Source organism: Bos grunniens, chromosome 28 (genome assembly GCF_055505025.1).
Source record: "Bos grunniens cultivar Pamir isolate PY7600 chromosome 28, Bosgru_T2T1.0, whole genome shotgun sequence".
In the NCBI taxonomy this organism is placed as follows: Eukaryota; Metazoa; Chordata; class Mammalia; order Artiodactyla; family Bovidae; genus Bos; species Bos grunniens.
This window is the reverse complement of record NC_141192.1, coordinates 11,478,158-11,492,068: the sequence shown is the minus strand read 5'-3', so window position 1 is coordinate 11,492,068 and position 13,911 is coordinate 11,478,158. Positions and strand designations below refer to the sequence as shown.

At 57.6% G+C, this 13,911-nt stretch overlaps 1 protein-coding gene across 10 annotated transcripts in view; it reads left to right on the top strand.

The window, feature by feature from the left end:
• The first annotated feature begins 1,049 nt into the window (after positions 1 to 1,049).
• ZMIZ1 (zinc finger MIZ-type containing 1) overlaps positions 1,050 to 13,911 on the top strand; it is a 242,465-nt gene continuing 229,603 nt past the window's right edge. For 6 of the 10 annotated variants that reach the window (XM_086381791.1, XM_086381789.1, XM_086381795.1 and 3 more), the window contains exon 1: positions 1,368 to 1,711. The gene's annotated coding sequence lies outside the window, so the exon portion shown is untranslated. Of the gene's footprint in view, positions 1,712 to 13,911 lie in introns of all 10 variants that reach the window. The other 4 variants (XM_086381797.1, XM_086381787.1, XM_086381788.1 and 1 more) reach the window with 3 other exon arrangements.

The window sequence follows — 13,911 nt, the reverse complement described above, 5'->3', positions numbered from 1 at the left end:
GCTGCGCGGGCGCTGATTATGATTTGGGACTGAGGGTACCGCAGATCATGAGTACCGGGGCTGAAGGGAAGGGGTATGGAAGAGGACGTGGAAGGATGTGTTTGTATGTGTACCTGAATGTGAGGAGTTCGTGCACAGGGAGATGTTTTGTGTTTTGAGTGTATGTGGGTTTGTACAGTGGTGTGTGCGCGCTTGCCATGTACACTGGCATATTTGAGAGCGCAAGTGTACGTGTGTGTGGGTGCGTGTGCGTGTGGAAGCGTGTTAGTAATACTGAGTGTGGGTGCAAACGTGTGCCGTTTGGGTAGGAGTTTCCGTGTGAGGGGCAGCGGACGTGAGCTGAAGTGGGTGCACACTTAGGTGCTCTCAAGGGTGGGTCTGCCCGGGGAACCCCGCGAGCGGCTGTATCCAACTACACCTTGTGAGTGCCATCCTTCTCCCCGACTCCTGGGACAGTGCACAGCCCTAAGCCGGAATCCTGCGCCACCTCTCCCTTCTCTCCCGCCCACCCCCAGCCCCTGCCGCCCACCGCCCGCGCACTTTGGGCCTGGGATGTTTCCCGCGGGGCCTTGGGGAATCCAAGCGCTTTTGGACCGCACGGAGTGCGGGGGACAGACCCTGCGCACCGCTTCTACCCAGCGCTCCAGCCTTCTCCAACATGGCCTTTGGTGGGAGGGGGGCTGGCGTCCTCTGCTCCCCCGACCCGCCAGCCCACGGGCTTTAGGAGCAACCCCAAAGCCTTCTCCAGCGGAAGGCTTTGGCAATCTCGTTAGCAACTCGCTCAGCCCTAGTACTGGTACCTGACAGCTTTCGCAGCCCCGAGCGCACTCCTGTCGGGGGCGTGAGAGCAGAGCGGGGGACACTCCGATGAGACTGGTGATTTCAGCCTCCTTCCCAGTGTGAACACATCTTAGGCTCAGTATTTCTCTCCTGCTCCAAACTTGCTGGGGCAGCTGGGGGTGAGGTCGCATTTAGGGAGGGGGTGGGTGGGAGCGTCCAGGGAGCAGTGGAGGGAAGAGAGAGAAGGAGATGAGTGGGAGTGGGGGAGTGGGTGACGCACGAAGCCTATCAGAGCCCTAGAGGGGAAAAAGCTTGGAGAGCGCCCAGACCGAGAATCTCGGAAGAAAGGGAGAAAAAGAGGGAAAGGAAAGGGAGAGAAAGAGAGGCGGAAAGAGACCGAGAGAAAGGCGAGACCGCAGAGAGCGCTAGGCAAGCCGAGCTGAGCGCTGGCGGCGGCGGTGGCGGCGGCGGCGGCGGCGGCGCTGGCGCTGCGCTCCGCTCCTCCCTCCATCCCTAGTTCCGCACCGGCTTTTGCGGCCGGCCGGCGGCGCGGGGCCCTTTGGAAATAGAATAGCCAATGTAATCTGACACTTCAACTTGCTCGGCTCCGGGCGAGTTGATTCACTTACTCACCCCCTAACGCCGAGTTCCTTTTCACTGTCTGTGGACATTAAAAAAGCGAGCGGCGGCGGGCGCCCGGGAGAGCGATCGGCCAGGCGGCGGGCGGCGAGCAGCGACCGGGCGGCCGAGCAAGCGAGCAGCGCCGGCGCAGCGCGGTGACCCCAGCCCCGGTCGGCGCGGAGCAGAAGCCGGCGCGGAGCCCGTCTCGGCGCCCTCGCAGCTCCTCCCGGCCGGAGCCGGCCCTGCCGGGCAGCGGTGGCTGTGGCAGCGGCGCGTCCTCCAGCGGCAGCAGCGGCGCTCGCAGCACCGGGTAAGTTTGGGGCCAGACCCGGGCGTCCGCTGGCCCCAGGCCTTCCTCCCGCTCTCCTTGTACTCCTGGGGTGCGATAGTGGAGCGCCGGGTGCTGGAGCTTTTTCCCTTTTAGGGTCCGCTGGGACCTGGCGAGCCGGGCGAGTGCCCGGCGGCAGAGCTCCGCTGCGCTCTTCTTGGCGACCCGGGGCCGAGGCCCAGGCGACCGAGGAATGCCCGGCTGCGCGGAGCCGGCTTGGTCTGCGCGCGGGGTTCGGGGCTCTTCGGGTGTGCGGGGCGTGAGTGCAGTTGTGCGCGCGCGGACCTGGTGCCCGCCTCCTGCCGGCGCGCCTGCAACCCTGGTTCCGTACACCCGGGGGCCGGGCAGGACCAGGATTCGGGCAAGGAGGGAGAGAAGGACCGGGGTAGGATCACCTCTGTCTCCCTCCTTTCCTTTGGAAAGACGCGAAGTTGTGCGCCTGTGTGTAGGAGAGCCGCCCGGGAAGGCGCCGGATTTCGGGGCGGCAAGGGGGTGGTGGTGTTAAGTTGTGCATCTGAATTTCCAGGGGAAACACACACTTTGGTAAATGGGAGTGGGGGGCGCGGTTAAGTTGTTTGTGTGCAAATTGCCCGGGGAGACGCGGTGCACCGTACTAGCGGGGAACGCCAAGGGGTGTGTGAAGGGTCTTCCGGTAGATCTTTAGAAACCCGGGGAGCCTTCAGGCCAAAGCCTGGATGGGGCTGCCCCGACCAGGAGGGGAGCCCAGGGGGGAGATGAACGTGTGTGTGCGCGCGCGCGTTGCAAATACGAAAGTAATTTCCCCGTGTTCTTTCTTCCTCTCCGTCTCCGGCGACGGCGGCCCCGGGGGAGTGGGAGGCCGGCCGGGGCGGAGGTTGGGGGGCCGGGCCGGGGCTGGGGCTGGAGCTGGGGTGGGGGGCGGGCTCTGGAAGCTTGATTCACATTCCTGGCGTCTAGGCTGGGGGGAAAACAGTGGGGAGCGCGGCCTCGGCGTCTAGAGCGCGGGCAGCGGGCGCGCGTCGCCCCCTCGCCAGGGACATCTGTCCAGGAAGCCAGCCGGGCGAGGAGAGGGCGCGGTGCGGAGGGCAGGCTCCCCGCCCTGGAGCAGCGGGGGCGCGGGCTAGGGGCAGCCGTCTTCCCGGCCATTGTGCGCCAGCAGATTTTCACGGGAGACTGCCCCGGAGCCGCCGGAGAAGGCCGGGAGCCGGCCTCAGCCCCGGGTTTAAAAGACACTCCAGGAATGTAAACAACCCGAGCCGGAGGGCGGGCGGGCGGGGGCGCGCCAGGGCTGCCGGCCGGGGCCCCCCACCCCTCCCCGGGGGACAACCGGACGGCAGGGCGGCCCAGCCCGACCCCTCTACCTCCCACAAACTTTTTCCTCCCTTGCCTTCCCTTCCCACCTCGCTCCTCCGGCAGGGCACTGAGGGAGGGCCTCTCCGCGGGCGAGGACCCAGGGCGCCTGGCACCCGGCGCCTGACCCCGGAGGGCTGGCGGCCGGGCCCCTGCTTGGGTGTCCAGAGCCCCGGCTGGCTGCCTGGGAGCCGCAAGCTTCCTGGGCAGGCAGTGCCGGAGTAACTGGGGCTCTGAAAGCCTGCCCGCCTGGCTCCCTCCCGCTGCTTCCCCCGCTCTCCCCCTTCTCCTCCCCCCTGACTGCTTTTCCAGTGCCCTGACATGAGGGAGGAAGATTTAACTTGGCAGCCCAAACAAATGTTCTCTCAGAGGTCCTCCAAGAAGCTGGCGGCTGGGCTGGCAGGGTGAGGGCACTGCTCGGCCAGGCTTTTTCTTCCTTCTTGCTCTGCCATGGCCATTTGGAGCCCCCTGGGTGGACAGCCTAGGGCATGGGAGAGTAGGGCCCAACCCTTACTGATTTAGAAGGGCAGGGGAAAGCTGCTTCTGGAAGCCCCTGGCTTAGCGTTGGGCAGGAGCTGCCTGGAGCTGCTTCCTGGTGCCAAGGGTTTTCTGGAGGATTTTCTTGAGCAACAGTTTGTCTCCTTGCCGCAACCCCGGGAACAGGGCCTGGTAGACCAGAGGGTTAACCAGTGCCGTCTCCTCCCTGGTGGGTGTGAGGACAGGCTGGTTACACAGGGCAGGGCAGGAGGCCAGAGGCTGTTCCCAGAGGTGCCTGGGTTTGCTTATTATTGTTTCTTGAAGGTAGAGATAAAGAGGCAGGCGCTGTCGCTGGAGAATGGGCAGCCTGGCTGGTGAAGAATTCTGACTGACCTGTGCTGCCGTTTGTAGTATGGTCCCGGGAGTTTAAAAGTTGCTCTCAGGGAAGTTTAGATGAGCGAGTAAGCCAGTAACTTTCTCTGTCCTGGCTGCTTTCTGAGGGAATCCAGACTGGGGGACATTCCTGGTTTCTCACTTGCCCGCTGCCTAGCCCTTGTGGCCCGGTTTGAGAATGCCCCGAGACTTGTGTTGACCTTTCTGTCTTCAGGTTGAAGATACTGAAGCACCGGCATCAAACAAAAGACACATTGAAAGCCGCAGAGCACGTGTGACTGAGGGTGTTTTCTTCTGAGTTTTATGTTTTCAGTTGGGTTTTGCTTTACCCAACAGGACAGAAGCATCTCCTGGTCCCAAGTCACGAGGTTAGGAAATGCTGTTTTCAGGTGTAAATCTTAGAACCGTAGACTTCGGAGCTGGTGACCTGGGTGGGATGGTGCAGGGGGCGGGGAACAGTAGGGAGTTTTCTCAAGAGTTTTAAATGGTTTTGGAGTTGGGATTTCAGTCATTCGGGGTATGGCTCACAGAGAAGAGTTGGGAATAAGTAATGGCTGGACTTACGGGAAACTTTGATAACTAGTCCTCTCTCTGCATAAAAGGATTGCTGGCTTCTTTATGGGGACAAAACGTCCCTTTTTCCTCCTAAGGAAAGGGAGAAGAGGAGGAGCCTCATTCCTTTCTCAGCCAGGAGCAAAAAAAGGTCCAGAGACTTGGGCTTTTCCTCTGTCTCTGTCTTTGTTCCCCACCCCCCGCACCCCCCCCCACAAACACACTCCCCCAGTGACAGCATTATCTCCATCCCTGGTCTCCAGACACGTGCCCCAGCCTAGGACAGGTGTCCGCCATCGATGGAAAATTGCAGAGACAAGGACCCCCCCTAAGCAGCAGGCTTCACTTTTTTCCTGATTGACAGAGATGGGGGTGGGTAAAGAAGGTAGACACTTGGCAGCCTGCTGTGTCCTGAGAGTTTTGTCACAAGAGTCCCCGTGTGTGTGAAGTTCTGAGTTCTCTGGCATGGGCCAGCATCCAACAGGCAGCCATGACTCTCGTCTCACGTGAGATGTTGCTATAAGAGATTCAGGCACCAACAAGTTAATTTCCGGAAGCTTCTCTGGGCACTCTGTCACAGAACCAGGAAGCAGGGCCTGCCAGGTTCTGACTGAGTCCCATACGTTTTCATTCATAACTTTGCTCCCCAGGGCCCTAGCCTGGCTCCTATCACCACCTCATCTTTATGAGGCTCCTTAGGTTTTGTGTGGACAACAAAGGCTGGGCTGCTGTAATTACTCTGAACCCTGCTGCAGCCTTGCCTGGTGACTGCTTTGACCTCTCAGCAGGACACAGTGGCCTCTGTCCACGCCCTCTGGGCGGAGGTGGGGGGTGGCTCTTTATCCCTAGAGCTCTACCCTGATGACAAGGGGAGGCAAAGCCTGCCTAGGCTAGAAGCTCCAGGGGTGATCCTGAGGTTGGACCCTGTGGCCCTCAGGGAAGATGAGAGGCTGAGAAAACCAGTGCTAAGCACAGGCTCTGAGGAAAGAGTCCAGAAACCTGTCAGGATTATGCAAACATTTCCTATCACCTGAGGAGATAGGGGAAAGGTGTCAGGAGGCTGTAGTTGGCTGGCTGCCTCCGGCTCATAGCTTTACTCAGCTGGGCCTCAGTTTCCGCATCTGTAAAATGGGTCCAAAGGCAGGACCACCCCACCCCCAACTCTGATGCCACATGGTTGCTGTGAGGATGAGGCAGATATGGGTGTGAAATCCCTGGACGTGTGTCCCCTGAAGGCCTGGCAGGCTGTGGGTGCAGAATGAATGGAGCACCAAGGGGTTAAATTGGAGGTGTTAGAAGCATTTGCCAGATACTGCTCTCCCATCCACACACCTCCTGGAAGCTTATTGTCCAGCTTTGGCTTGCATGCTCCCCATGACAGGGTGTTCACCACCTCTGGGCAGCTTCTGCCTTTAGTGGATAGCTCTGACTGTTGGCATGCTCGGCTGCATACCTTCTGGAAATCAACCCCTGCTGACCTTCGCTGGGCTTAAGGAACTAGGGGTTCTCCAGACCACAGACTAGCACTTTGATGAATGATCCCAGATTCAATACCAGTGCCCAGGCAGGCCACACTTCCCTGGGGCGAGAGGACACCTTTCAATTGGCTGCCTCAGCCCTTATTGGGAGTGACCTGTGGGGAGCAGAGCGGGGTCTGTCTTAGGGGCTCACTGTCACTTGTCTGTGTCTGCGTGCCAGCTCTGCTTCCTGGCACTTGCCTTGGATCAGTTAGAAGAAGAAAGGAGATATGTAGCAGGGAGTGGGGTTGGGTCAGGGCCCTAGCACTGCTGCTGAAGATACTTCCTGAGAGTCCCCAGTGTGAGGACCGTGGCCTGTGAGAGACCCTGAAATGTGTAAGACAGTTCCTGTTCCTTAGGAGCTTCCAGTCCAGCAAGGGCAGGAAGATCAGTCCAAATAAATAATTAACCACCACCGGCTGGCTGCCTGCCATGGGCGCATGATGACAGTAATAACCACAGCCCCTCGCCTTTGTACAGCACTTGGTGGATTAAGAAGTGCTGTCCAACTTTGCCTAACTCCAAGAGCAGTGGCGGAAGCTAGCTGCTGTTTAGAATCAGCCCCATTTAGCAGAGAAGAAAACTGAGGTTTAGGGAGGTGAAATATCCCCTGCTGCAGCCGTTCTCAATGTCAGGCCTTATAGATGGCGAGTGTGTTGGTGCCTTCCCAGTGTACCAGCCAGGCAGGGACAAGGGTGCAGAAATCCATGTGGACCCCCAGAATGGGGAACTGGGGACTGAGGTTAAGTAGCAGGAGGTGTGCCCAGGAGGGGTTGGGGAGGCTCACTTGCCCCCCACTTTGGCAGCACATGGCTCACGCCCTGAGCAACTGCGCCCTTTTCTTAGGGCACAGTGTCTTACAGCCAGAGCTTGCTCTGAACCCCAGATCCTGCCATGACTGCCCAGGGCACACATGTCTGTGCATGGGGCTTTACCCCCATCCCTGGCCCTGGAGCAGGAAGCAGAGATGTTTCTAGGCCCCAGATCCCCATGCAGACCAAGGCTCTTCCCTGGGCTGTGATGGTTTCTATAGATACAGACGTTGACTCAGCCTGCCCCTCCTCTGGCTGAGTCAGTCCCCAAGCCGTGTGGGGTAGCCGCCCTGTGGGGGCCCTTGGATTCCTTCTGCCCCTTAGCACTGCCCCCTCTGCTGACCAGGCCCCTGCACTGAGTTTTCTGGAGCCCATCTCAGTGGCATCCCAGGACCAGGCTGCAGGTGGCGGGGGTCCAGAGCAGGGAGCAGTCGGGCAGCTGAGCTGGCGGCTCCCCAGGAAGCCTGGCCCAGCCTGGCACACCTGCACAGGTAATGACTGTGGCCCAGGAGGGCCCCAGGCCCCGCCTATCAGGCCCAGCTGCTGGGGTTACTGTGGATCGTGCTGGGGGAGGCCGGGGTGTCTGAGCTAATTAGATTTCTTAGATTTCAATGCTCCCCTAATCCTGTTAGCCCGGCTGTAATTGTAACCACTCGAAGATTTCAGCCGTGGCAGGCTGTTGAGGACAGACGGTGTGGGGACTCCACTTAGCCCCAGCCTCAGCCAGCCGGCTGGGGACTGGGGACTCCCCTCCCAGGTCTCCGGGGTGGGGGTCTGAATGGTGTAGGTGATGTGCTTTTCCATAGAATCTTAGCATCGTGGACTGTCAGAGCAGCTGTGGCCTGAGATACCATCTCGCTAAAAGTCTTCACTATGCCAAGTAGGGAAACTGAGGCCTTCAGAGGGGTAGGGACTGGCCCAGTGCCTGGATGGCTGGTAGTGTCAGGGTGGCAGGGACTTTTGTTCTGTGTAATCTTTGTACCTGTAGACATCAGGACAGGTCTGGAATTGTCCAAGGGCCAGTAAACCCTCTGGAGAAGGCTACTTTATTCGGCACTTTTTTGTCTCAAAGCTGACTCCCTAGTTGGCATTCTCTAGACACAGACTCAGGGTCATTGCCTCCGCTGGCCAGGGTTTCTGCTGAGGACTCAGGCCTGTCTTTCCCAGGCTCCCAGACCACAGGGCCTTTCTCCTTCTTCTCCCATCAGTCTGTTCCAGATTCTTGATCTCTTGGAGGGTCCACCTCAGTGCAGATTATAGCTTTGCCAGAGAGTGGCAGAGTTAATCTGAATGTCAGGGATGGGGGTTATTTAAAATATAGTCTCTTTGTACTTTCAATGGCTCTTCTAAAATTATTTTGGAATTATTTTGATATCTGGCTTAAACGGACACTGCACCTACTTTCTGTCCTTTCTCCTACCCTGCCCCCATTTTCCTTGCCTGACAGCTCTAGTCATTCACCCACAGAGGTTGGCACTTGCAGAAGAGGGGGCGGTGGGTGGCAGCGATGCTTTCAGAACCCCTGCCCAGGAGGGTCCCACCCAGCAGTTACATCCTGTTCTCTTCTCTCTGGAGCAGTGGGGAGAGGTGTTTGAAACCTCTTCCTACTCTGCCATCTCCCTGCCTATGTGTTGCACCCCTAAGTATGTGTTATAGAATTGAGGGGCTGTAAGGATTACTTGGTCTGTCCTTTTTTTCTGGCCCAGGAAACCCAACTATGGAAAGAAACAATTGTCTGTATCCAAAGACAACAGCGAATTAATGGCAGACCCGAGCCTGGAACCCTGTCTCTCCAGCTCATTAGTTCATTAAACATTTATTGAGCACCTATTGTTGGCCTGGTGCGGTCCGGCTAGCCACCCTTTGGTGCTCAGAAATGAGTGATGTTCCATCTTTGAGTTGGGAAGGGCCAAATGAATCTAAGGAGGACACTTTCTGTCTTGACCCTCAGATCCTATGCAGCTAGGAAGGATATGGCAGTGAGCCCCAACCCAGCAGCATATTTCTTGAAAGGTAATAATAGGTTGGTTGCACTGGATGTTTGAGGGGAGGAAAACAGAAACTCTTTAGGGAGAGTACAAGATTTCTCATCTGCCCAGGCCTGTTTAGTCCAAGGAGATGGGTGACTGCTGCCTCCAGTCCCCCAGCCCCACCCGGAAGGACTAGTGGTCTGCTCTCCTGTTCCTGCTAACACTTCCTCTGTGGATGGAGAAGCAGGGAGGGAGCCTGCTCACTCCGCCCTGGGAGTCACCTGTGTCATCTCGGGACGAGGAAGCAGACCCAGGTGCCTGGACCTCACCCTGTGCACAGGCTCCTGTCCAAACTCCCATCCTGCCCCCTGGTAGACCGCGGCCAACGCTGGGAAGCGGGGCACCTGGCTCGGCCCAGGCAGCACTCCGACTGAGGGACAGTTAGGGCATGGCAGCCTCTGGGGGAAGGGTCCCGAAACCTTTCGGCATTTGCTGGTGGGGAGGGCCCTCCCAGGGTCCCTGTCCCACCTTCGCGTTTTGCAGTGGGGAAACCCAAAGTCCAGAGAGGTGAAGGGGCTGGCCGCATGTCACACACTGAGGTGGATCCCCTGCACCAGGGTGTCTCACTGAGGGGGACTGAGTGTTCTGAGTGCGGAGGGGTGGAATTTCCTTATTGATGTCATTGTTTTGGGGCTTCTGCTGTTTACATCTTTAAAGCAACTAACCCAAGACTTGCATAAACATCCTAATACCCAGCATTTCCTGGGCAGCTCCTTGGCTTTAGGTTCTTACACTGCCCGGGATCAACTCTCAACTCCAGCCTCTGTGGCATCTATGACTTTGGGCAGCTCCATGTCTGCAGAACAGGTTCACTAATAGTATAAAAAAAGAGCATGTGGCCTTCCCCTTGGGTTGAGAAGATGGAGCACAGGCAGGGTCTGGCGCATAGTATGTGCCCAAGACATGGTCGCCTCGGTCGCTGTCACGGCCGTTGCTCCCATGACCCCTGGCCAGCTGTTAGCAGTGCCTCACCTCAGAGTGAACTACGAAGAGACTCAGAGGTGTTGCCCAAGGCCACCTGGTACCTCAGGGCCAACCAAGGCAGGCTTGGGACCCAGGTTTCCTGACACCAGGCCCCTGCCGTGGTCTGCAGTCTCCCCTCTGGAGCAGGCAGGACTGCTGGGGCATCTCAGGGAGGCCCCGATCCATGGGGCCTCATTCACCCTAGCAGGGAAGCCTGTTCCCCTGGGAGAGGTGTTCTGAAGGCAGAGATTTGTATCTGGGTTCCTGCCTCGGAACTTCATCTTCGTCCCCTATAAATTGAGGTGAGCAATGATCGTATTGCCCCCGCAGACTCTTCCTGGGGCAGAGGTGTGGAGCAAAGGAGAGGCAGGAGGGGCTGAGTCTCGTCGGCCGTCAACTTCTGTGCAGACTTGTGCGGGATGGTCACTGACTCTGGGACCCTAGGCCAGTCACAGGCTCTGCTGAGCCTCAGTTTCCTCACCTGAAAATCGCGAGCTGAGACCACATCCAGGTTCTCAAAATGGGTCCTCACGGACACCAGTACACAAAAGGAAGGACAGATGGCAGAGCACAGCCTCTCCCGGGAAACCACCAGCCCCTTTGGCTCACCCAGGCTTTACTAAGCCATAGGACACACCTCTCACTTCCCTTTTTAATGCACAATAACTCATGAAGACCCCAGTGGAACCTCCTGGTGAGCCTAGGTGGCCCCAGCTCTGCCATCTTACAGCTCAGCCAGTGGCTGGTTTTCCTAGTGAAGAGCGGCCTTCCCCAGGGGGTGTCCGTGATGGGGAGTGTGAGGACAGAAGCCCGCCAGCCTGTCTCTCAGCAGTTCTACCTGATCTCCACCCCCTCAAACCTGCAGGTCCGTCACTTTCGCTGGCCTCCTTTTCTTTTATTGTTACCAGACCACAAATCCGTTTGTGGTTGGGCAGGCCCCAAAGCAAGGCCAGCTTGGCAGAGGGGTGGGACCCTTCCTTGTCCCTAGAGATAGGCCTTGAAGATCTGCTGGCTTTGTGAGAGGAGAGGCCCTTGCACCCAACCTGCAGGGGTGGTGAGCCTGCCTGCACTCCTTGGCAATTAATGTAGTTTTCTGCAGAGGTGGTCCCCAGCTTTGTTCCAATCCTTGAATGAGTTTGAACAGCTGAAAGCAGTGTAAGAACCACAGCCTTCATCTGAGGGTCTAAAATTACACTGGCTCTGGACTCTTGAGAGTCCCTTGGACAGCAAGGAGATCCAACCAGTCAATCCTAAAGGAAATCGGTCTTGAATATTCCTTGGAAGGACTGATGCTGAATCTGAATACTTTGGCTACCGGATGCAAAGAGCTGACTCATTTGAAAAGACTCTGATGTTGGGAAAGATTGAAGGCGGGAGGAGAAGGGGACAACAGAGGATGAGATGGTTGGACAGCATCACCAACTCGATGGACATGAGTTTGAGTGAGCTCCAGGAGTTGGTGATGGACAGGGAAGCCTGCTGTGCTGCAGTCCATGGGGTCACAAAGAGTTGGACATGACTGAGCGACTGAAATGAACTGGACTTCCCAGATGGTGGCAGTGGGAAAGAATCCATCCACTTGCCAATGCAGGAGATGCAGGTTTGATCTCTGGGTTGGGAAGATCCCCTGGAGAAGGAAATGACAACCCGCTCCAGTATCCTTGCCTGGAGAATCCCATGGACAGAGGAGCCTGGTGGGGTATAGTCCCTGCAGTCACTGCAAGAGAGGTGGACACGACTGAGGGATGAACCCACACTGGAGTTAGTGTGACTGGCGGTTTGTCTTTCCTCTCCTCTCGTCCAGACCCTCTGATTCCCACTCATTTGTGTCTCACCTCTCTAGTCACGGAGGCACTGTGTTTAAACCCCCGCTCTCAAACCAGCTTGACTGGTGAGGAAGGCAAGGCCTAGGGAGAACGGACCTGACCAAGATTACTAAGAACAGTAGGTCCCCTGGGACACCAGGCCTGGCTCGGAGTGGGGCGGCTGGGGTGGCCCCAGGGGGTGGCCTCTTGTGCCAGCTGCCCTTGCCGCTGAAACCATTTTGTCTCATCCTCCGTGAACACCGGGATTCAACGTTGACAGAAAGAGCTAGGATTAGGGTGAAGGGTGGAAGTTCCCGCCCACTCCCTTTTCTAGGGAGGCTGAGCAGGACTGGTTTAGGGCTTACCTGCTGTGGGTCAGGAGGCCAGTTTCAGCCCTGCTGGCTGCACTGCCTGTTTATCCTGCCCCGGTTAATGTCTCCTCTTCCTGGGCTGAGAGGCCTGACAACATTACCTAGAGAGGAGTGCGCGGTGTCTTCTGAATGCTGGGCCGGAATCAGTCAGTTGTGAGCTGTTAGCTGGGGTGTCATGCTGCTGTCGGGGATGGGAGCGGGGGCAGCCTGGGGCCTTGGGGAGAGCCGTGGGCCCCAGCTGGCTTTCCCCCCGCCGGCAGGCCCGCTCTGGGACGGCGGATGTGTCACTTTCCCTCCCTGGCTCACACCCCTCCTGCCCTTAATTTTGTGGGACTCTGGGGAGTGGGCATTGTGGCTGGCAGGGGGCAAGTCAGGGGGCTCCTGGGCACTCAGCCCCTCTGCCTGGTTTGCTTAGCACCCCCGCAACTCCACCCCAAGCTCTTGGACCCCCTTTTGCTTCCAATCCTTGAAAAAGAGAGGAAACCTCAAGTGTGATTTCTTGCCTGGTGTTTGGTGATGGGGCCTGGCTGTGAAAGGAACTTCCCTGAAGCTGTGAGCTCAGCATTGATTTATTTCCTGCAAAAGGATCGCTTTGTGATTCCTCCCACCCCAGTCCAGGTTGACACTTTCATTTCTGTGTGTGCTTTGTGTACAGGGCTGATTTCTATAGGCACAGGAGTGGAGCTGCTTTGGGGCTTGGAATCCACATGGGGCCCAGGATTCTCAGAGTTTTCTGCCTTGTGGATGGCTGCCCTCCTAGCTAGCTCCCTAGAGGTGTGGTTGTCCAGCCAGGGGAGATGGTCCTCCAGACCTGCCGCTCTGGGGGCTCCAAACACTACTATTCTGGGTGTTCATGGGACCTTTGATTCTCAAGACTGCAAGGGAGCTTGGCAGCCACCTCATCTGATGTCTTGTTACACAGATGACTTCCGGTCCTTCTGCCACATCCCCACAGAGCATGTTATAGGCTTGCATGCCTCCAGGGACAGCTCCCTGCCTCCTATCTGCTTCCTCCTGGGAAGTTCCACTTTGTGTGGCGCCTGGAAGAATGCCTCTCACTATCTCTCAGAACTGTGCCGATAGGGTAAAGTCAGTTCTTGGGAACTCCCTTTCGCATCATGGGTGTTTCCCCAGAGACTTCTCCTCTCTAGCTGAGTTCAGGCTGGAGTGGGCAGAATGGGCTTCCTGGATGAGGTAGCCTTTCTCAGTTTTCCTGCTGCTGCTGCTAAGTTGCTTCAGTCGTGTCTGACTCTGTGCGACCCCATAGACGGCAGCCCACCAGGCTCCCCCATCCCTGGGATTCTCCAGGCAAGAACACTGGAGTGGGTTGCCATTTCCTTCTCCAATGCATGAAAGTGAAAAGTTAAAGTGAAGTCGCTCAGTCGTGTCCGACTCCCAGCGACGCCATGGACTGCAGCCTCCCAGGCTCCTCCGTCCATGGGATTTCCCAGGCGAGAGTCCTGGAGTGGGGTGCCATCGCCTTCTCTCCCCTCAATTCTCCAGGCCTTCTTATTATCTCTGCCTTCTGGTAAGAGCCTGGGCAGCTTGGAGAACTCAAGCCTGACCTGAAAATGGTCTAAGACATGGAAGCAGGCTGGGGATGTCCCAACAGTGGCTCATTAGGGTCCAAGGGAGAGAAAGTGGCCTGGCACCTGCTCTTTAAGTGTCAGACATGCCCGTTGTTTTGAGAAGGAAATCTTTCTAGCTTCTCCCAGCTTGCTTACCTGCCGCTGGAACTGGGGTCCCTTTCTAGGAGCACAGCCAGGGGGCTGTGAGTACTGCTCCCTCCCTGTCTGTCTCCATCTGCCTCTTCCCAAGCCCCTCTCTGCCCTGCTCTGTCCCCTGTCTCACTGTCGGAACCTCCTGCCTAAGCATCCTGAGGCCCCAGAGACCCGGCATGTCTACAGAGAGTGCTGGATTTAGTCAGAACTTC